This window comes from Lytechinus pictus, chromosome 8 (assembly GCF_037042905.1).
Source record: "Lytechinus pictus isolate F3 Inbred chromosome 8, Lp3.0, whole genome shotgun sequence".
Lineage (NCBI taxonomy): Eukaryota > Metazoa > Echinodermata > Echinoidea > Temnopleuroida > Toxopneustidae > Lytechinus > Lytechinus pictus.
Genome location: NC_087252.1, coordinates 15,882,012 through 15,907,506, shown reverse-complemented (window position 1 = coordinate 15,907,506; position 25,495 = coordinate 15,882,012). Strand labels below are relative to the sequence as shown.

The following is a 25,495-nucleotide window of genomic DNA, read 5'->3' as shown; positions in this document are numbered from 1 at the left end:
AATAAGAGTAACCAAGTATCACTGAACATCTTGTGCGAGTTATAGTAGTTTTCAAAATCAGCACTGCTGCTATATTGAATCGCGTGATGCAGGTGAGACGGCCAGAGGCATTCCACTTGTTATTGATAAAAATGTGAAAAAATCCAATTATAGCAAATTTGGATTTGTGTTTATTCAACCGTGAAATTTAGCTAGAAAAATGTATAGTCTTTTTAATAGAAAGTACCTTTTACAAGCCTTCTGACTATTTTTTTTATGATGAGAATGTGGAATCAGTTCCAATAAAATGGAATTAAAGTCATGATATTTGGCTTGTGACTTTTGAAAAGTGACATTTTTGCCTTCTGACGGTGCTCACTGAAGCATGGCGTAGAATACGTCCATAACATTTACTCAGAGGTTAGCTTATAAAATTACCTACACGCTCATGTAAAAATATATCAAAACCTCGAATTGGTTCGGAAATTATTGATGTTTGTTCAAGGGGGGACTTACTTTTTTTGTTGTGTATATTTAGTTCCCAAGACCCCGTACTTTACCCTTGTAGTCAGTTCCTTAGAACCCCATTTCAGAGTTTTGATGAAATTAACATTTCCATATTGCTGAATTCCATTCTAATTTGTTCTATACATTTTGTTTGTTAGTCTTTATTTTTCATGATTCATCTGTTCATAGGTGAAACCTTCATCAAACAGGAGGTAGATGAAGACATGACCCACCCTGATACCGCTCAAGACCAATGGACCACACAAGGTAAGATACCCTGGTTCATTTATGTTCTAGAAAAGGTTTGGTTGATGTTCAAAGAGTCAAACATTGTTGACTGTTAACTTCATTATTTGCTTACTATTATTTCTTCATACTAGGTCAAACCATTACCATCAAACCGGAAGTAGATGAAGACATGACCAACCCTGATACAGCTCAAGACCAATGGAATACACAAGGTAAGATAAACTGGGTCACGTGTGTTCTAGAAAAAGCTTGATTGATGTTAAAAGAGTCAAACATTGTTGACTTATATTAATCTTAATTATTTGCTTATTATTTATCTTTAAATACTAGGTCCAACAACCTTCATGTTAAAGCAGGAAGTAGATGAAGACATTGCGAACAACGTTACGGGACAAAACCAATGGACCACACTAAGTAAGATAAACTGGTTCGTTATAATGTCGGTGTTTCTAGTTGGTCTCTGCACTCATGTCGAACAGAATCAGTCAAATTTACATACTAGTAGTTTCTTTGTGCATAGAAACGCAAATGCAATTTAAATCCAACATCTCGGAACTCCCATTGCTAAGTATAACTTTTCGATACTAGAGGGCAGCAATACACTTTCAAGATTGAGTACATTGAAGATACTTCACATATATTCTAGAACAAGCTTGTTTGAAGCTGAAAGGGTTAAGCATTGTTGATGGTTGTCACTAAATAATTTGTTTAAAATTTATATGTTCATACTAGGTCAAACCATTATCATCAAACGTGAAGTAGATGAAGACATGACCAACCCTGATACAGCTCAAGAACAATGGACCACACAAGGTAAGATATTATGGCTCATGTATGTTCTAGAACAAGCTTGATTGATGTTTAAAGGGTTAATCTTGGCTTTCTGTTATCCATCAATCTAATTATATCCTTACAATTTATCTGCTCATATTAGGTCAAACCATTACCATCAAACAGGAAGTAGATGAAGACATGACCAACCCTGATACAGCTCAAGACCAATGGACCACACAAGGTAAGATACACTGGTTCATGTATGTTCTAGAACAAGTTTGATTGATGTCTAAAGATTTCAGTGTGGCTGACTGTTATCCATCAATCTAATTATATACTTACAATTTATCTGTGTTCATACTAGGTCAAACCTTCATGTTAAAACAGGAAGTAGATGAAGACATGACCAACCCTGAAACAGCTCAAGAACAATGGTCCACACAAGGTAAGATACACTGGTTCATGTATGTTCTAGAACAAGCTTGATTGATGTTCAAAGGCCCAAACATTGTTGACTGTTTTGAATCTTAATATTTTGCTTACAATTTATATGTTCATTCCAGGTCAAACCATTATCATCAAACAGGAACTAGATGAAGGCATGACAAACCCTTATACAGGTCAAGACCAATGCACCACACAAGGTAAGATACACAGTTTCGTCTGATTTATAGAAGTTATATAGATCAATATGGTTACGTAATTGTCCCCCATGAATTATTATTTAACAATTTCAAGCAATGTTTAAAGGGGAATCCAACCCAAACAAAAACTTATTTTAATAAGAAAGAGAAAAATCAGACAAATTGATAGGTGAAAGTTTGAACAATATTGGACAAATAACAAGAAAGTTATGAATTTTTAAAAGTTGTAAATATTGGTAATCACTATACCCATGGAGACTTCAAATTGGCCGCATATGGGATGTCATAGTGATGTAAGGCAAGGACTACTCTTCTATGTACTCCAATACATATTATGGCTAAAATGTCATTTTTCCCAAAAGTTTTATAACAAATTATATTTTTCTTTCATGAGGACATAAAACAATATACTACCTGGGTTATATTTAGATTGCTACCCCAGGGGAATGGGTACTTAGGAGAAAACCACAAATCCCTGATAATAAAGTACATGGCCTATGGAAAAATTGTCCTTGCCCCTTGTCATAATTTACTTACCCAGTTGCCAATTTGAAATCTACATACTATTAGTGATCTCAATTTTAAAGCAGCTATAACTTTCTTATTGCTTGTCCGATTTCTTTCAAACTTTCACCATTATGTTTAATTTATTTTTCTCCTTCCCAACACAACATTTAATGAACAAGGCTGGATTCCCCTTTAAGACTTTAAAGAAAACTCTTCATGGTATTTTGTGGCAATGGATGGTTGCTTAACCCTATCTAGGCCGGGGTATTTTGGGAGTTCATATGGTCGGGGGGGGGGGGGGGGGTGGGCTCAGGCCCGCCTTGAGATCTCGGTTGTTGATCTCACGATCGTGTAAAAAAATTGGCATGCATGCTGTCTGGAATATAATATACAAATTGTATTGTAATTTATTTCATGCAAATTGCTATCAGGCGATTATGCTAATTTATGCATAATTAGTATGCAAAAATCATACTTCTTCCTCTAACTCCCTAAATAAAGCTCTAAATGTTCTGATTTTTGGTATAGAAACTCTTTTGTTCTTAGCGAATGTATGATGGGGTGTCCAAACTTCGCGCACTTTTCAAAAATATTCATCAGGCTAAATTTGGTTCACAAAATATTCATAATTTATACAAAACCAATTCAAGAAATAGTTACCACATTGACGGCAAGATCGTAAACTATAAAATCATGGACGAAAATGTAAAGTAGGTCAAGGGGTTTCGCCGGTATCGCGATCTCAAAATTCTATTCCGATCGGCGAATGCGGGCTGTGCTGGAAAACCGTTCAGAAAAAGTGTGACCTAACTTCGCGCACCAAAGCTTTTGTGGAGATTTAAACAAAAACTCAGGCTCAAAAAGTGAAATATTTATATCAGATTGATGGTAAAATGCTATGGAATCGGTTAGTACCACATTTAACTCACATTTTTGATGATTTCTGCTTTCAAAATGGTGATATCGTGATGCTTGATGATTTCTTCAAAACGGGCGCTAGCGGTGGCAAATTTGCCGATCTTTTACCAATATTCATGAATACTGAACTCATCCTAAAGAAATTTTCACTAAAGGGTAATTTTAGGTCGCTTTTCACGTTGACGATGTCAGATTTTAAGGATATTGGCTAGTTTTTTAGATAATGACCGTCCGCGAAGTATGGACACGCGCGAAGTTTGGACTCACTGCCATACATGAAAAATTGCCTTGTTTTCTTAATCTTTTATTTTTCATTGTTTTTTTTTATTAACCTTGTTAGGGACTTTGAGATTATGAACAGCATAAAACAAATCCATTTAAACCAGCAAAACTAAAAACAATCATGTTTATGATTTTTGGTTGAAAACTTAATTTCCATTGACTTTGTACATGAAATCACATTTTCAAGCAATTTTTGGTCTGACCTACACTTCCAAAATGTTGCGTAATTTTGGAACCCGCGTATTTGGGGGTCGCAAAAGTGGTTTCAAAAGTTGCGCAAGATTTGTAAGTAACAAAAAAAGGGAGCGGCGCGGTCAAAAAAATTTGTGTGGCGAAAATTTTGCGTGAGTCGCCTAGATAGGGTTAAGAATCATGGGTTCGTGTGTAGGGAGAGGGGGGTGGGGAAGGATATCAGGGCGCCATGTATGTCAACGTATGTTTGTTTCATGTATTTGAGAATCTAGGTTAATATTCTTTTTGTCTCGCCCACAAGAGGTGAAGGCGAGACTTAGGGATCCAAATGGCGTCCGTCTGTCACAAACCTTATGACACATAACTCCACAACCGTAAGTCACTTTTCAACCAAACTTGGATGGTAGATGGACTTGGGGGACCTGCATGTTATGCTGCAGTCAGAGGTCACATGGTACGGTCAAAGGTTCTTTTCATGTCAACGTTAGAGGACAAGTCCACCCCAAACAAAAACTTGATTTGAATAAAAAGAGAAAAAGTCAACAAGCATAACACTGAAAATTTCATCAAAATCAGATGTAAAATAAGAAAGTTATGGCATTTTAACCCTAATTTTCCCGCGGGGGGGGGGGGGGGGGGGGCATAATGGCCACCCCCCCCCCAGGGGCGGATCCAGCTTTTTATAAAGGGGGGGGTTGGGGTGGTATGCGAGGGAGCGTAGCGACCGAATCCAAGCGAGCGGAGCGAGCGAGGGGGGAGGGTGTGGGAGGGGGGTGTCCCCCCTCCCACAGTAGGGAAAATTTTTGAAAATCTGTGTGTGAAAATGGCGTTTTCTTGCATCTAAAACACCACTCTTTTTGGTATAGAGGTCGTTGCCAAATTAACCCCCATGAAAATTTGTAAAATTAAGTTGCATTTTCCTGCAATGTAAGGCCAGTTAACAACACAGATACAAAGAATTGGGGACCTTGGAATAAGCACTGTTAGCCTAGCTAATACGTGGGCTCAAAAAAGCTGATGGGGGGGGGGGGGGCAAGGGACTCGCCCAACCCCCCCCCCCCTCCCCCAAAAAGAAATAATAATAATAATAATAATAATAATAAATGAAATAAATACATAGAAATAGAATAAAATAAAATTACAAGTTTAAAAAAAAAGATAAGATTAAAAAAAATGGTCCCCGGATTTTTTTTGGGGGGGGTTGCAACCCCCCCAACCCCCCCTCTAGATCCGCTTCTGCCCCCTCGACAATTTTAATGATATATCTGCTGCGCAAATTTTTTTGACCTTGCCGCTCACTGACTTTATACTTTCGAGTCTCGCGTAAATTTTGAGATTAAATTTGTGCCGCCCGGGTACGCGGTTATGACATTACGCAACATTATGTAAGTGCATGTCAGACCCAAAATTGCTCATAAACGTGATTTCATGACTTGTACAAATCCAATTCAAATTGTGTATTTAGCCAAAATTCATAAATGTATCATTATTTCTACTTATACTGATTAAACTTAATTAATTTTGCCTTGTTTATGATCAGAATTAAGTTTGGAACGATTTCCATCGAAAAAACAAAAACAAAAAGTAAAAAAACAAAGAAATACATAAGAAAAAAAAATATATAAGAAATCGGTCTTGGTGCCAGAATTAATTTTTCGTTCACAATTGTTAGGAATGCTGTAAAGAATATTTTCACCAAAAAATAGCATTCTAGGAGCTTTATTTAGTGAATCAGAGCAAAAAGTATGATTTCATGAATCAATTAGCATAATTAATTCATATAAAATAAAATATATGGAGTCAGTGAAATTTACCAATGCAACTGCGTAGATTACGTCATTCTCTACCATCATGCAAATGTTTATCGTGATCGTGCAATCCGCGGCTGAGATCTTATGGGGGGCCATAATGGCCCCCCCCCCCCCTCCCGGGAATGACAAGAATCAAAATACCCTGGGAGATTTAGGGTTAAAGTTTCGCTTCATTTCACAAAACAGTTATATGCACATCTAGGTCAGTATGCAAATGAGGGAACTGATGACATCACTCACTCACTATTTCTTTTGTATTTTATTATATGAGATATGAAATATCTTTATTTTCTCGTCATTGTCATGTGAAATGAAGTTTCATTCCTCCCTGAACACGTGGAATTCCATTATTTTATAATTATTTTTCATAATCGTAAAATTCGTAAAAAATGAAATATGTATTATTCAAACAATAAAAAACAAAAGAAATAGTGAGTGAGTGACATCATTGACTCTCATTTGGATGAAACCAAATAACTATTTTAACTATTTTTATAAAAATAAGCGAAATTTTGAAATGTCATAACTTTCTTATTTTACATCCAATTTTGATGAAATTTTCACCATTGTGCTTGTCTGATTTTTCTCTATTGATTCAAATCAACATTTTTCTGAGGTGGACTTGACCTTTAAGTTTACATGCAAGGCTCTCTTATGACATCTAACTCCGCAATCGTGAGTCACTTTTGAGCCAAACTTGGATGGTAGATGGACTTGGGGGACCTGCGTGTTAGGCTGCAGTCAGAGGTCACATGTAATAAAGGTCAAAAGTCATTTTCAGGTCAATGTTAAGTTTACATGCAAGAATCTCCTATGACACCTAAGTCCGCAACCTTAAGTCACTTTCAACGAAACATTGATTGTAGATGGACTTGGGGGAGTTGCATATTATGCTGCAGTCGGAGGTCACATGGTAAGGTCAAAGGTCATTCTCAGATCAACATTAAAGTTTACATGCAAGGCTCTTCTGACAAGTGTTAATCCATCCCATTTCACAATGAAGTTTTGATACAATTCTGTTGCGTACCCTCACAAATCACAATATTTCTGGTTATTTTCATTAGTGGGGAGACACAAAATCGCTTTTACCTTTTTGGTGAATAAAGGTCTCGCTGGGAGACACTGCCAGTTAAACAGAGGGCAAGACCTCTGAAAGACTGCTGTGAGACCATGAAACTTGCATGATCTTTCAAGGGTCCTTCAAACTTTCAAAGATCTTGGGTCTTTCACGATTCCTGATGGATCTTTCAGTGGTCTTCGTGGTCTCCATGATCTCCAAATCTTTTTGAAACGGTTCAAAACAGTCTTTCAGTGGTCTTTCGATGAACTTTCAAAATTCTTATTTGTCTTTGCATGATCTTTCGACAGTCTCTAAAGATTTTTGCAGAGATCACCATAAGGCTTGTGAGAGATCAATTTGAAAGATCATTGAAAGACCAGGCAAAGTCCATGGAAAGAATTCTGAAAGATCACTTGTTGCATAAAAGATCTCTGAAAGACTGTTAAAAGATCTCTATAGGACTAGTCTAATGGGGCGTTGCAAGAAAGTTACGTTGCAATTGATCAAACGCAACTTCTATTTGCAACAGGATTCAGAGATGCCAACCGTTACGGATTCGCCGTATTTGTTCCGATTTTATTCCTCCAATTACGGTGTTACGGCAACAATAAAAAGGTTACGGAAAAAACAACTACAATACATGTGTATTGTGTATTGCTTTGCTGTGCATGTGTATATATGCGTGTATTGTGTATTGTGCATGTATATGAGTGTATTTTGTATACATGTATCGTGCATGCAGCGTGTGTGTGGCCAACGGTAAACCAACGGGAGTTTCTCTACTGAGATTTCTATTGCAAGCGCCTCCGCGCGCTGCTGCTGAATACACAGCGAAGTGCGGAGTGCAAGCCGCGGTTCATGCATGCACAATGTCAATGGCGATTGGGTGGTTGAGCGTATAAACGATGCTACTTCGCGGGATGTTCCTGAGAAACTCCCATTTGTTCCTGACAAATATGGTAAATATTCCTGACAACCATCCCTTTAGGTCGGCATCTCTGAGGATTGAACGTAACTTGCGTTCAATTGCAGATTTGCGTTTAATCGGAGGACTTACGCTCAATTTTGGGAGTTGCGTTTGATTTGCGTTCAATCGCAAGTTTCTTGTAACACCCCATTAGACCAGTAAGACAAGAAATATCCATCAGTCTTTCAGAAATTCTTTGAGGGGTCTTTTTGAGCCATTCCTCAGAGAAGACAAATTTCAGTTATCTTGAAGACTGCTGTAAGACCTTACAAATTTTGGGTCCTTCAAAGGATAGAGCAATTACAATATATTATGTCTTAGTGTTGACCTGATAAAACACCATCAACAAATTAAAAAAAAACTTATTTTTAGATGAGAGCTTTGTTACTTTGCTCTTAACGTTTCTATGATCTGAACAAGATAATTTTTTTTCTCTTCCAGATAAAGATCTTTTGGATGGAGAGGACAAGAAACAATCATCAATGACAGAATGCAGTGAAGATGAGTCCCATCAGTGTTTACAATGCAATAAGACATTTACAGATGAGAGTTCTTTAGTTCTACATCATGAAACGCACTCTAGGAAAGTTGAGTTTGCTAGTCATCCTAAGACAGAGTTTGGAGACAGATGCTTCAAGTGCCCCCATTGTCATAAGAATTTTGAATGTAAGGATACTCTTATGACCCATATGAACACACACACTGGAGAAGAGACTTATTGCTCTTGTAAGAAAGGATTTTTGCAAAAGAACATTTTTACTGATATTAGAACCCAAACTGAAGAAAAACCCTGTATGTGCTCTCATTGTGACAAGAGATTTTCCACCAAGATTGTTCTTACAAATCATGTTAGAACACGTACTGGAGGAAAACCCCATATTTGCTCTCTTTGTGAAAGAGGATTTTCTCAAAAGAGCGATCTTACCCGTCATATTAGAACACACACAGGAGAAAAACCTTATCGTTGCTCTCATTGTGAGAAGAGATTTTCTATTAAGGCCATTCTTACAAATCATATTAGAACACATACAGGAGAAAAACCCTATATTTGCTCTCATTGTGAGAAGGGATTTGCTAGAAAGAGTCATCTTACCCGTCATATAAAAACACACACAGGAGAAAAACCTTACCATTGCTCTCATTGTGAGAAGAGATTTTCTAACAAGATCGTTCTTGCAAATCATATTAGAACGCATACACGATCAAATATTTGCTCTCATTGTGAGAAGGGATTTCCTCAAAAGAGCGATCTTACCCGTCATATGAGAACACACACAGGAGAAAAACCTTATCATTGCTCTCATTGTGAGAAGAGATTTTCTGACAAGACCATTCTTACAAATCATATTAGAACACATACTGGAGAAAAACCCCATATTTGCTCTCTTTGTGAAAGAGGATTTTCTCAAAAGGGCGATCTTACCCGTCATATGAGAACACACTCTGGAGAAAAACCTTATCGTTGCTCTCATTGTGAGAAGAGATTTTCTACCAAAGTCAATCTTACAACTCATATCAGAACACACACTGGAGAAAAACCCTATATTTGCTCTCATTGTGGGAAGGGATTTTCTCAAAAGAGTGAACTTAATCGTCATAGTAGAACACACACAGGATAAAAACCTTATCATTGCTCTCATTGTGAGAAGAGATTTTCTTAGAAGTCTGTTCCTACCCGTCATATAGGACAACACACGGGAGAAATACCTTATCATTGCTCTCATTGTGAGAAGAGATTTACTGAAAAGTCCATTCTTACAAATGTTAGAACACACATAGGAGAAAACCCTGTATTTGCTCTCATTGTGAGAAGAGATATGCTTAAAAATGGTGATCTTATCCATCATATAAGAACACACACAAGAGAAAGAGCTAATCGTTGCACTCATTGTGAGAAGAGATTTTTTGAGAAGTCCGTTCTCTCCTGTCATACAAGAACACATACAGGAGAATAACCCTATATTTTCTCCTACTTTGTTCTTGGGATTTGGTAAAGAGTCATCTTACCCATCATGTAGGAACACTCACAGGAGAAAAACCCTATCATAACTCTCATTGGGAGAAGATATTATCTGACCAGGGGAGCGTTTCATGAAAGGATTTGTCGGGCGTTTTGTCTGACAAGTCTTGTTTTATCCGACAGTTACCATAGTAACAGTGATTCTCAGCCAATCAAAATCAAGGAAAAGTTGTCAGATCCGACAGCTTGTCGGACAAAAATGTTGATGAAACGCTCCCCAGGTCGTTCTTACCTGTCACATGAGAACACACACTGGAGAAATACCTTATTATGATTGCTCTTGTATCAATAGATATTCTCACAAGGCCGTTCTTACAAATCATATTAGAACACATACTGGAGAAAACCCCTATATTTGCTCTCATTGTGAGAAGGGAATTGCTCAAAAGATTTATCTTACCACTCATATACATGTAAGAACACACAGGAGAAAACCCTATAAATTTTTTTCTCATTGTAAGGAAGGATTTTCCCAAATGACATCTTACTGACCAATAAGGAACACATAGTTATGAATTTTGTACTGGAAAAATTGCATATTGCCAAATAGAACCTCACCAAATTTGGTACCAAAATGAATTTCTTGTGTATGGTTTCTTTTAATTTTTATCTCTTTTTTTCTTTGTTTTTAATTATTTGTCAAAATTTGTCTGTGATGTTATTTTGGGCATAAATAGCATCAAATTATACATGACTGCTGTGAATGGAAGTAAAAATAACCACTCGTTTATGAATTTTTGGTGAGCACACATTTTGTTTTAGCATGTTTTGTACATGAATCTTGTTTTTCTGCAAATATGGATCTGTCATACTGTTGCATGAATTGTAAACTGTGTACTTGGTGTCACAAATTTAGTCACAAAAGTTTTACGAGGCTTGACACTAAAATCAGCACGGTCAAAAAAAAAATTAGCAGCTGATTTATCGCACAAATTGTTCGATACATTTGCTGCAGTCTCCACAAAACGGTCTACAGATGTCAGCTACTGGTACTGATGCAAACGGCAATTGGGGCCCGTCATCAAACCAGCAAATATCTTCTCTTTCTCTTCTGCAAACTGGATGGAGATATACATCGTCAAAACAGGGTAGGAGCTGGAACACATAATGAAGTTTCTTGTGCAACATGTCTCTCATGTAAGTCCCACACCTTTTGAAAGTGGTCATACAAATAGAGCTCTTGTTTCAGCTTGTGCTTGCTCTTTGATGATGCACATCATTTGTATAGTGCCATATATCTGTCAAAGACATTTAAAGGCGCACTTTAGGAGCCAGCCAATCTGGGTCGCCAAGAAGGGCGCGCACACAGAACTGACCCGCAGGTGGACCACTACACCGGGGTTTCCCCCTACTCTTGTTGGAATAGTGCAGTGGGTTTTTAACATGCAAAGGTGGCGATTCTCCTCTACACGGGGCCTCCATTTAACGTCCTATGGGAGGGACGGGGTGTTATCCACTGCAACAGCCTTCATCTATGAAACAGGGGAGAGACGTTTACACACAACGCACTGGCTTCAGTCATCTGCCCGGGGTGGACTCGAACCTACGATCTTTGGTTTGACGGGCAGACACTTTACTGACTGAGCCAACTTCCCTCTCTTCTTGGATCCTTTTCAACACCAAGCCCCTTTTGAGCTGTATTTTTAACTTCCACAACAAGATGCATGGAGGTCTGTAGCACTGACCTATATTTCTTTACATGAGTGTGCATGATGAGTCGAGGCTCTTCTTTCAAAGGCGCAGGTTGTGTGTATACGTTTTTGTCAAGTCGAAAAACTGCAGCATCATCTCTGTTTAGCACCAGATCACTGTAAAATGCGTTACTCCTGTGACTCGCAGCTGTTATGGGCTCTCCTGGATAATATCTCTGCAACTCAGTTAATATATCATTGCTGTTGCGACTCTTGTTGGAATAGTGCAGTGGGTTCTTAACATGCAAAGGTGGCGATTCTCCTCTACACGGGGCCTCCATTTAACGTCCTATGGGAGGGACGGGGTGTTATCCACTGCAACAGCCTTCATCTATGAAACGGGGGAGAGATGTTTACACACAACGCACTGGCTTCAGTCATCCGCCCGGGGTGGACTCGAACCTACGATCTTTGGTTTGACGGGCAGACACTTTACTGACTGAGCCAACTTCCCTCTCTTCTTTGATCCTTTTCAACACCAAGCCCCTTTTGAGCTGTATTTTTAACTTCCACAACAAGATGCATGGAGGTCTGTAGCACTGACCTATATTTCTTTACATGAGTGTGCATGATGAGTCGAGGCTCTTCTTTCAAAGGCGCAGGTTGTGTGTATACGTTTTTGTCAAGTCAAAAACTGCAGCATCATCTCTGTTTAGCACCAGATCACTGTAAAATGCGTTACTCCTGTGACTCGCAGCTGTTATGGGCTCTCCTGGATAATATCTCTGCAACTCAGTTAATATATCATTGCTGTTGCGACAGGCACACAACAGAACTATCGTCCCAGGCATTGTACAAGAACTTATTCTTGTAGCGATCCTGCAGATACTTTAATATCCTTTTGTATGTGACCCTTTTCCCCAATTTCCATCAAACGAGAGCACACCTTTCCTTTTCCATGCAACTGCTCCACCAATATTTTCATACACATACATTTCCATCACTTTCCCTATATGTATCTCAGGATATTCCCTTACTAGTGACACACACTTTGGCAACTTCTGATTCAACAAACATTCTTCTGACAACTTCTAGGCAGTGATTTTTTCAGTCCTTCTCAAGATCAATTTTGATATCTTCCTCAACTTCTCCTTTGCCTTCTCACTGTTTGTGACCTTTGTGGTCAAATATTCTGGAGAATCATCACTCTCTGACTCAGTTCCTATCATGCTTGGTTGTTCTGCTGATGATCTGGTCAGGGTCATATCCAAGTCACTGTCAGAGCATAATGTACTTTGGTCGATGCCAGGGTCTTGTCCTAATGAGGCCTTTAGTTTGGTTGTAGCTTGTGGAGCTGCAAGATCTCACAATGAATCCCGGATCTGTTTGCGCTGGGCAATAGCACCTTAAAAGTTTTCTTAAGAGCATCCATGTGTTATGTTCTCCTAGCCTCTTCCTGCTTTGTTTTGAGGTTATGGGATTTGATAGCTGCATACTTGGTAAGGCTTGTATCTACTGTAGTTGAAATTGTTCATATACTCTGGAACAAATAGGCCTTTTTGTTGAAAATAGTACCGGGTACCTGCATAACTTTCCTCGCAGCTTATCACTTTTGTAAGAAGCATCTGTGGTCATACATATATGATACAATTCCTTCAGTCCCGCAATCCCCGTATCCTCGACAGCCATTTTCACAATTGCTGAGCTGCGCTAGTATATGATGGATTGTCCGTTCTATTACAAATAATTTTCTTTGTGTCTATGAATTAAATCATTGATAAACCCAAAATGAGAGAATAGCAGATTCCATCCCTCTTGCTCAAGTTGTTCCCTGACTCCTCTGTTTCACTCGACTTACTGTCATTGAATGGAGCAACGTTGAGAAAGTCATGTCATTCTGATTTCTGTATTTCACTGTTGATGTATTTTTAATTTTTTGTATTTTGAGAATCTAGGTTAATATCCTGTTTGGTGAATACAAGGTTTCACTGGGAGACACTGAGAGCAAGACCTCTAAAAGACTGCTGTGAGACCATGAAACTTGTTTGATCTTTCAAAGGGCCTTCAACGAACTTTCAAAGATCTCTGAGGTCTTTCACGATTCCTGATGGATCTTTCAGTGGTCTTTGTTGTCTCCATGATCTCCAAAACTTTTTGAAACGGTTCAAAACAGTCTTTCAGCGGTCTTACAGGAAATTTTTTTGATGGTCTTTCAGTGGTCTTTCAATGAACTTAAAGTTCTTATTAGTCTTTGCATGATCTTTCGACAGTATCTCAAGATTTTTCCATAAATCACTATAAGGCTCACGAGAGATCATTGAAAGACCAAGGAGAGTCCATGGAAAGAATTTTGAAAGATCACTTGTTGCGTAAAAGATCTCTGAAACACCTTTGAAAGATCTTTATTGGACTAGTCTAACACTAGTAAGACCAGAAATATCCATCAGTCTTTCAGAATTCTTTGAGGGGTCTTTCAGAGCCATTCCACAGAGATGACAAATTTCAGTTATCTTGAAGACTGCTGTAAGACATTGCCAATTTTCGGTCATTGAAAAGTCCTTCAAAGGATAGAGCAATCACAATATATTATGTCGTAGTTTTGACATGATAACACACCATCAACAAATTGAAAAAAAAAAATCCTTTTTATTTTTAGATGAGAGCTTTTTTACTTTGCTCTTAACGTTTCTCTGATCTGAACAAGATTTTTTTTTCTTCCAGATAAAGATCTTTTGGATGGAGAGGACATAAGACAATCATCCATGACAGAATGCAGTGAAGATGAGTCCCATCAGTGTTTACAATGCACTAAGACATTTATCGATGAGAGTTCTTTGGTTCTACATCATGAAACACACTCTAGGGAAGTTGAGTTTGCTAGTCATCCTAAGACAGAGTTTGGAGACAGATGCTTCAAGTGCCCCCATTGTCATAATAATTTTGAATGTAAGGATACTCTTATAACCCATATGAGCACACACACATATATTCGAACCCAAACTGAAGAAAAACCCTGTATTTGCTCTCATTGTGACAAGAGATTTTCTAACAAGAGCATATTTGCAATTCATAGAAGAACACATGGAGGATCAAAACCCTATATTTGCTCTCATTGTGAGAAGGGATTTTCTCAAAAGAGCGAACTTACCCGTCATATAAGAACACACACAGGAGAGAAACCTTATCACTGCTCTCATTGTGAGAAGAGATTTTCTAACAAGGTCGTTCTTACCCGTCATATAAGAACACACACAGGAGAGAAACCTTATCATTGCTCACATTGTGGGAAGGGATTTTCTCAAAAGAGTGAAGTTACTCGTCATATAAGAACACATACAGGAGAAAAGCCATATATTTGCTCTCATTGTGGGAGGGGATTTTCTCAAAAGAGCGAACTTACCCGTCATATAAGAACACACACAGGAGAGAAATCTTATCATTGCTCACATTGTGGGAAGGGATTTTCTCAAAAGAGTGAAATTACTCGTCATATAAGAACACATACAGGAGAAAAACTATATATTTGCTCTCAATGTCACAAAACATTTTCTAACAAGACCACTTTTACAATTCATATGAGAAGACATACAGGAGAAAAACCCTTTATTTGCTCTCAATGTCACAAGACATTTTCTAACAAAAAGTCTCTTAAAAGTCATATAAGAACACATACAGGGGAAAAACCCTATATTTGCTCTCATTGTGGGAAGAGATTTTCTGAAAAAGGCGATCTTACCCGTCATATAAGAACACACACAGGAGAAAAACCTTATCATTGCTCTTATTGTGAGATGAGATTTTCTGAAAAGGTCATTCTTACAAATCATATTAGAATACATACAGGAGAAAAACCCTATGTTTGCTCTCATTGTGGGAGGGGATTTTCTCAAAGGAGCAATCTTACCCGTCATATAAGAACACACACAGGAGAAAAACCTTATCATTGCTCTCATTGTGAGAAGAGATTTTCTGAGAAGTCCGTTCTTACCCGTCATATAAGAACACATACTGGAGAAAAACCTCATCATTGCTCTCATTGTGACAAGAGATTCTCTAACAAGGTTGTTCTTACAAATCATATTAGAACACATACTGGAGAAAAACCGTATATTTGCTCCTACTGTGAAAAGGGATTTGGTAAGAAGAGCCATCTTACCCGTCATATTAGAACACACACAGGATAAAAAAACCTGATCACTGCTCTCATTGTGAGAAGAGATTTTCTGAGAAGTCTGTTCTTACTCGTCATATAAGAACACATACTGGAGAAAAACCTTTTCATTGCTCTTATTGTAACAATAGATTTTCTCACAAGGCCGTTCTCACAAATCACACCACTGACTGGCTTTGTAACTTGCTCCAATATATACTTCACACTTTAAACCATTGAATAGAAACTAAATTAAAGCCACTAAAAGGTATTGTTTAACTTTGTGAGCAGCCGATTTAAAAAATTCTCAAACCAAGATGAAACATGTGTAAAAGTGCATGTATTAGAACTAATAAACCCTGAAAACAGCCATTATTGAGAATGAAAAGCTAAAACTACAAGGCAAACCCCGATTTTGTAAATAGGCGTCTTATAGACGCATAAACAGTACACATAAGTGTATGGGATGAAATTAAGATGGTGTTTCGGTCACTTTATATTTCAATTTTTGAAGCACTAAATAATTATTTTCGAACGCAATTTTTTCTGGGCTTCATTTTTGTAACATATCACAGACACAGGTGACAAGTGTGACCTTCTAGCTCAGATTTTTTAAAAGTCAAACCAATGTTAACCAATCACTTTAAGCAATCGATGAATTGTTATATTGGGTGCCATCTCAGATTTTCCAGGTACCCTGGAGAGCTTATATTTGCTCTAGCCTGTATCAACAAATTCATTCTCCCCCCAGATCATGGAATATGAACCAAAATAGGATTCTAGGGTGAAAAATGAGTGAATTGTATCCATTTTCAGTGAATGGCAGCCATCTTGGATGCCATCTTTAAAATAACCACTTTCCCGGATGCAGATTTTGGTCGATTTTTATTAAGTTATTCCAAAGTTCAAATACTGCCAGAAACAGTTGAAAAAACATTTATTGCAATTTGTTCCGTGTCAAACCATATATTCAAATTTTAAAAATATATTCAACCTCCAAGAAGGCATCTATCTGAGAAGGGATGTCGGATGTGAATTAAAATCAGACCATCATGCTTACATTATTTAAATTTGTGTACCAGCGTTTTTGTTGAGTATGGATTCTTGAATACAAAATAGAGGTCTATTCATTCTATTGACATATTTGCATCTTTATCGGAATGCAGTGAAATTGTACAATTAAGATTTGGAAAGTTCTCAATTATTATAGATATGGAATATCACATAAAGAAGTGAATCCAAGCTTGTAATTCCAAATACCATATACATATAAGATTAGATATTGCTTCAAACATGTACCTGTTGCGATCTTATACAGCAGTAGTCTTGACTGCGGGTCATTGAGCGGGACGAAGTTTGTTGACGAAACACTGAAATGTTTCACCACTGCTGCCTGATGTTTGCAGGGGGCTCCAGTCTTCCCAGCATGACAAGAGCAGTGTCCTAGTTCCAAATCGACAACGTACCCCCTGTCTTGTGAAATCTGACTACTTACGATTAACTGGGAGTCTGAGAGCTATAACCAAAACAAAAGTTAAAGCAATACAATTTACACCATTAAAATTTACTGCAGCTTGACATTGATTTAATGAACACTTCTACAATTACTTATTCTATATATTGGGATATAAGCTCTTGACTTACAAAATAATCTTACTAATCCATTATCAAGTTGTCTCCTGACTTATTTAGTAATGTTTTCTGGATGTTTTTGTTTATGATCAAATGTTTGCAGAATATCTTCAGCATCTGGTAGGTTCTTACATAAGTTTTGAAAGCAAAAAGCAAAAGGTTTGAGATTAGATTTAAAATGTGGAAAAACTTTTTAATAAATTTCATATTAAATCATACATGATATGTAGTATAGACATCCAAAACCTTCCACAAAAAGACAGCTTTCCAAAACGTTGAAATTGCTAAACTTATAAGTAACTAAATTTGATTTTTTTAGAAAGTTCAGAAAGCATGCCATTTGATTGTTAGCTGGGTTTGCACCTCTGTTTTGGGGGTGATTCCTACTTTTTTTAGGTCTTCTACTTTCATTACCTGTCTGATGTCCTGGAGCTTGATTGATTTCTCCTGGGGCATATACCTAGAGGCGATCACATTCTGCAGGCGTCCACTGGCTACATCAATCAGCCTCTGTTGGTAGTAATCATCCAGAAAGTTGGACGTATAGTCTGCCAGCTGGGGAATGCTGAACGCCTTTGTCCTTTCCAGGATCTTATCCTTCAGGACACGCTAAGAGCAGCTTTGTGTCCCTTGTTCATTAAAATTTGAGCCATGAATGGTGGATGGGATGAACATATTTGTCAGGTAGCCATTCATCAGCTCTACAGGGTTAAGGCACCTACCAACTGCATATCGTGTTGTCAACAGTGTGCAATATTTAGCAATTAAATGCTATTTGGTCCACAATAAACTGTAATCCCAGGTGTAAGGTTTCCTCATCCAATGCCCCAGCCACACACATGCATTCGATGGGCTTCTGCATGTCACCCGCTACTTCATCCGTGTACCTGTCAGCCCATGTGATGTGATGGGTCCTTCGGGTGAACCTGTGAAACCTTTACAATACCAAGCACCTTTTGAGCTGTATCTTCAGTTTCCACAACAAGATGCATGGTAGTCTGTAGCACTGCCCTTTATTTCTTTACATAATGAGTGTGCATGGTAAGCCGAGGCTTTCCTTTCAATGGCACAGGTTGTGTGTATACGTTGTGTCAAGTCGAAAAACCTGCTGTATCATCTCTGTTAGCACCAGATTCCTGTAAAAGGTGTTACTCCTGTGACTCGCAGCCGTTATGGGCTCTCCTGGATAATATCTGTGCATTTCATTTAATATATCATAGCTGTTGAGGCAGGCACACAACAGAACTATCGTCCCATCGTACAAGAACTTATTCTCGTAGCGATCCTGCAGATACTTTAATATCCTTTTGTATGTGACCCTTTTCCCCCATTTCCAATTTCCGTCAAATGAGAGCACACCTGTTCTTGTCCACGCAACTGCTCCACCAATATTTTCATACACATACATTTCCATCACTTACCCTATATGTATCTCGGTATATATTGTTACTATCCGCGACACACACTTTGGCAATCTTCGATTCAACAAACATTCTTCTGACAGCTTCTAGGCAGTAATTTTTTCAATCCTTCTCAAGATAAATTTTGTTATCTTCCTCAACTTCTCCTTTGCTTTCTCACTGTTTGTGACCTTTGTGGTCAAATATTCTGGAGAATCATCACTCTCTGACTCGGTTCCTATCATGTTTGGTTGCTCTGCTTATGATCTGGTCAGGGTCATATCCAAGTCACTGTCAGAGCATAATGTACTTTGGTCGATGCCAGGGTCTTGTCCTGATGAGGCCTTCAGTTCGGTTGTAGCTTGTGGAGCTGCAAGATCTCACAATGAGTCCCGGATCTGTTTTCGCTGGGCAATAGCACCTTAAAAGTTTTCTTAAGAGCATCCATGTGCTATGTTCTAGCCTTTTCCTGCTTGTTTTGAGGTTATGGGATTTAATAGCTGCATACTTGGTAAGGCTTGTATCTTTTTCACTTCAAGCAAGGGAGCAGATCTTTCCCATCACTTTGGAGAAGTGTAGCAGCATTTTTTGGTGGCACAAGGTTAAGGTGTTGAATCATACTACTGTAGTTGAAATTGTATATATACTCTGGAACAAATAGGCCTTTTTGTTGAAAATAGTACCGGGTACCTGCATAACTTTCCTCACAGCTTATCACTTTTGTAAGAAGCATCTGTGGTCATACATATATGATACAATTCCTTCAGTCCCGCAATCCCCCTATCCTCGACAGCCATTTTCACAATTGTTGAGCTGCGCTAGTATATGATTGATTGTCCTTTCTATTACAAATAATTTTCCTTGTGTCTACGAATTAAATCATTGATAAACCCAAAATGACAGAATAGTATATTCCATCCCTCTTGCTCAAGTTTTTCCCTGACCCCTATGTTTCACTCGACTTACTGTCATTGAATGGAGCAACGTTGAGAAAATCATGTCATTCTGATTTCTGTATTTCACTGTCGATGTATTTTTAATTTTTTTGTATTTTGAGAATCTAGGTTAATATCCTGTTTGGTGAATACAAGGTTTCACTGGGAGACACTGAGAGCAAGACCTCTGAAAGACTGCTGTGAGACCATGAAACTTGCTTGATCTTTCAAGGGGCCTTCAAAGAACTTTCAGAGATCTCTGAGGTCTTTCACGATTCCTGATGGATCTTTCAGTGGTCTTTGTTGTCTCCATGATCTCCAAAACTTTTGGAAACGGTTCAAACCAGTCTTTCAGCGGTCTTACAGGAAAATTTTTTTGATGGTCTTTCAGTGGTCTTTTGATGAACTTTCTAAGTTCTTATTAGTCTTTGCATGATCTTTCAACAGCATCTCAAGATTTTTCCATAAATCACTATAAGGCTCACGAGAGATCATTGAAAGACCAAGGAGAGTCCATGGAAAGAATTTTGAAAGATCACTTGTTGCGTAAAAGATCTCTGAAACACCATTGAAAGATCTTTATTGGACTAGTCTAACACCAGTAAGACCAGAAATATCCATCAGTCTTTCAGAATTATTTAAGGGGTCTTTCTGAGCCATTCCACAGAGATGACAAATTTCAGTTATCTTGAAGACTGCTGTAAGACATTGCCAATTTTGGTCATTGAAAAGTCCTTCAAAGGATAGAGCAATCACAATATATTATGTCTTAGTTTTGACATGATAACACACCATCAACAAATTGAAGGAAAAAAATCCATTTTATATTTAGATGAGAGCTTTTTTACTTTGCTCGTAACATTTCTATGATCTGAACAAGATTTTTTTTTCTTCCAGATAAAGATCTTTTGGATGGAGAGGACATAAGACAATCATCCATGACAGAATGCAGTGAAGATGAGTCCCATCGGTGTTTAAAATGCAATAAGACATTTATCGATGAGAGTTCTTTAATTCTACATCATGAAACACACTCTAGGGAAGTTGAGTTTGCTAGTCATCCTAAGACAGAGTTTGGAGACAGATGCTTCAAGTGCCCCCATTGTCATGAGAATTTTGAATGTAAGGATACTCTCATGACCCATATGAGCACACACACTGGAGAAGAGATTTATTGCTCTTGTAAGAAAGGATTTTTACAAAAGAACATTTTTACTGGTCATATTAGAACCCAAACTGAAGAAAAACCCTGTATTTGCTCTCATTGTGACAAGAGATTTTCTAACGAGAGCATATTTGCAATTCATAGAAGAACACATAGAGGATCAAAACCCTATATTTGCTCTCATTGTGAGAAGGGATTTTCTCAAAAGACTGATCTTGCCTGTCATATAAGAACACACACAGGAGAAAAACCCTATATTTGCTCTCATTGTGGGAGGGGATTTTCTCAAAAGAGCAATCTTACCCGTCATATAAGAACACACACAGGAGAGAAACCATATCATTGCTCTCATTGTGAGAAGAGATTTGCTACTAAGGTCGTTCTTACCCGTCATATAAGAACACACACAGGAGAGAAACCATATATTTGCTCTCAATGTCACAAAACATTTTCTAACAAAACCACTTTTACAATTCATATGAGAAGACATACAGGAGAAAAACCCTATATTTGCTCTCAATGTCACAAGACATTTTCTAACAAAAAGTCTCTTACAAATCATATAAGAACACATACAGGGGAAAAACCCTATATTTGCTCTCATTGTGAGAAGGGATTTTCTCAAAAGACTGATCTTACCCGTCATATAAGAACACACACAGGAGAAAAACCTTATCATTGCTCTCATTGTGAGAAGAAATTTTCTGAAAAGGTTTATCTTACCCGTCACATAAGAACACACACAGGAGAGAAACCATATCATTGCTCACATTGTGGGAAGGGATTTTCTCAAAAGAGTGAAGTTACTCGTCATATAAGAACACATACAGGAGAAAAACCATATATTTGCTCTCAATGTCACAAAACATTTTCTAACAAGACCACTTTTACAATTCATATGAGAAGACATACAGGAGAAAAACCCTATATTTGCTCTCATTGTGAGAAGGGGTTTTCTCAAAAGACTGATCTTACCCGTCATATAAGAACACACACAGGAGAAAAACCTTATCATTGCTCTCATTGTGAGAAGGGATTTTCTCAAAAGAGCGAACTTACCCGTCATATAAGAACACACACCGGAGAGAAACCTTATCATTGCTCACATTGTGGGAAGGGATTTTCTCAAAAGAGTGAAGTTACTCGTCATATAAGAACACATACAGGAGAAAAACCATATATTTGCTCTCAATGTCACAAAACATTTTCTAACAAGACCACTTTTACAATTCATATGAGAAGACATACAGGAGAAAAACTCTATATTTGCTCTCAATGTCACAAGACATTTTCTAACAAAAAGTCTCTTACAAGTCATATAAGAACACATACAGGGGAAAAACCCTATATTTGCTCTCATTGTGAGAAGGGATTTTCTCAAAAGAGCGAACTTACCCGTCATATAAGAACACACACAGGAGAGAAACCTTATCATTGCTCACATTGTGGGAAGGGATTTTCTCAAAAGAGTGAAGTTACTTGTCATATAAGAACACACACAGGAGAGAAACCATATCATTGCTCTCATTGTGAGAAGAGATTTGCTACTAAGGTCGTTCTTACCCGTCATATAAGAACACACACAGGAGAGAAACCATATATTTGCTCTCAATGTCACAAAACATTTTCTAACAAAACCACTTTTACAATTCATATGAGAAGACATACAGGAGAAAAACCCTATATTTGCTCTCAATGTCACAAGACATTTTCTAACAAAAAGTCTCTTACAAATCATATAAGAACACATACAGGGGAAAAACCCTATATTTGCTCTCATTGTGAGAAGGGATTTTCTCAAAAGACTGATCTTACCCGTCATATAAGAACACACACAGGAGAAAAACCTTATCATTGCTCTCATTGTGAGAAGAAATTTTCTGAAAAGGTTTATCTTACCCGTCACATAAGAACACACACAGGAGAGAAACCATATCATTGCTCACATTGTGGGAAGGGATTTTCTCAAAAGAGTGAAGTTACTCGTCATATAAGAACACATACAGGAGAAAAACCATATATTTGCTCTCAAAATGTCACAAAACATTTTCTAACAAGACCACTTTTACAATTCATATGAGAAGACATATAGGAGAAAAACCCTATATTTGCTCTCAATGTCACAAGACATTTTCTAACAAAAAGTCTCTTACAAATCATATAAGAACACATACAGGGGAAAAACCCTATATTTGCTCTCATTGTGGGAAGGGATTTTCTCAAAAGACTGATCTTACCCGTCATATAAGAACACACACAGGAGAAAAACCTTATCATTGCTCTCATTGTGAGAAGGGATTTTCTCAAAAGAGCGAACTTACCCGTCATATAAGAACACACACAGGAGAGAAACCTTATCATTGCTCACATTGTGGGAAGGGATTTTCTCAAAAGAGTGAAGTTACTCGTCATATAAGAACACATACAGGAGAAAAACCATATTTTTGCTCTCAATGTCACAAAACATTTTCTAACAAGACCACTTTTACAATTCATATGAGAAGACATACAGGAGAAAAACCCTATATTTGCTCTCATTGTGAGAAGGGGTTTTCTCAAAAGACTGATCTTACCCGTCATATAAGAACACACACAGGAGAAAAACCTTATCATTGCTCTCATTGTGAGAAGGGATTTTCTCAAAAGAGCGAACTTACCCGTCATATAAGAACACACACCGGAGAGAAACCTTATCATTGCTCACATTGTGGGAAGGGATTTTCTCAAAAGAGTGAAGTTACTCGTCATATAAGAACACATACAGGAGAAAAACCATATATTTGCTCTCAATGTCACAAAACATTTTCTAACAAGACCACTTTTACAATTCATATGAGAAGACATACAGGAGAAAAACCCTATATTTGCTCTCAATGTCACAAGACATTTTCTAACAAAAAGTCTCTTACAAGTCATATAAGAACACATACAGGGGAAAAACCCTATATTTGCTCTCATTGTGAGAAGGGATTTTCTCAAAAGAGCGATCTTACCCGTCATATAAGAACACACACAGGAGAGAAACCTTATCATTGCTCACATTGTGGGAAGGGATTTTCTCAAAAGAGTGAAGTTACTTGTCATATAAGAACACACACAGGAGAGAAACCATATCATTGCTCTCATTGTGAGAAGAGATTTGCTACTAAGGTCGTTCTTACCCGTCATATAAGAACACACACAGGAGAGAAACCATATATTTGCTCTCAATGTCACAAAACATTTTCTAACAAAACCACTTTTACAATTCATATGAGAAGACATACAGGAGAAAAACCCTATATATTCTCTCAATGTCACAAGACATTTTCTAACAAAAAGTCTCTTACAAATCATATAAGAACACATACAGGGGAAAACCCCTATATTTGCTCTCATTGTGAGAAGGGATTTTCTCAAAAGACTGATCTTACCCGTCATATAAGAACACACACAGGAGAAAAACCCTATATTTGCTCTCATTGTGGGAGGGGATTTTCTCAAAGGAGCACTCTTACCCGTCATAAGAACACACACAGGAGAAAAACCTTATCACTGCTCTCATTGTGAGAAGAGATTTTCTGAGAAGTCCGTTCTTACCCGTCATATAAGAACACATACTGGATAAAAACCTCATCATTGCTCTCATTGTGACAAAAGATTCTCTAACAAGGTTGTTCTTACAAATCATATTAGAACACATACTGGAGAAAAACCGTATTTTTGCTCCTACTGTGAAAAGGGATTTGGTAAGAGGAGCCATCTTACCCGTCATATTAGAACACACACGGGATAAAAAAAACCTGATCACTGCTCTCATTGTGAGAAGATATTTTCTGAGAAGTCTGTTCTTACTCGTCATATAAGAACATATATTGGAGAAAAACCTCATTGCTCTCATTGTGACAAAAGATTCTCTAATAAGGTTGTTCTTACCCGTCATGTAAGAACACACACAGGAGAAAAACCTTATCATTGCAACTGCAACAAATTGGTGTTTTTGCCTTGCGCCAGCAGTGAAAACAATAGTGGGTAGCTGCATCACTTTCCTCACAGCCTTATCACTTTTGTAAAAAGCATCTGTGGTCACACAGTCTCGCAATTCCCCTTTTGTTGACAGCCATTTTCACAATTGCTAAGCTGCGTCAGTATGGTTGATTGTCATTTATTAAAAAGATCATTTTCTTTGTGTCTATGAAATTACTCATTGATAGTCCCAATAGGGCCGAATAGTATATTCCATCTCACTTGCTCAAGTTAGTCCCTTACACCTCTGTTCACTCAACTTAGTTTCATTGAATGGAGCAACGTTGGGAAAGTCATGTCACTCTGATTTCTGTATTTCACTGTTGTTCCTTTCTGTACCCTCATCTTCATTGCAGCTACTGTTTGCTACTCTTGCTTTAACATTTGGGGCAAGGTTAACATTGATGTTTTCAGGCCAGTGTTCTGGCGTCACCTGATTAAAATCTGCAACCACCGCGTCAGCACCGACTTCGCCAACATCCCTGCTCCTGTCTTCCACAACAGATCATCCACCTACCCTATCATCTGTTGCAATGATATCCATGTTCCTCTCAACAGAACCTTCACCTGTTACACCAGTGCTAGCCTTTTCAGTTTCCTCACTCCTTTCCTCCATAACCTTGACCTCTTCCTCATCTGCCTGGAAATCGACCATCAACTTTCCCTT

The 25,495-nt window shown here is 37.9% G+C and overlaps 1 pseudogene; it reads left to right on the top strand.

Annotated features, from left to right (window-relative positions):
- Positions 1–679: 679 nt before the first annotated feature.
- LOC129267127 (zinc finger protein 845-like) lies at positions 680–24,516 on the top strand (annotated as a pseudogene).
- Positions 24,517–25,495: the final 979 nt, after the last annotated feature.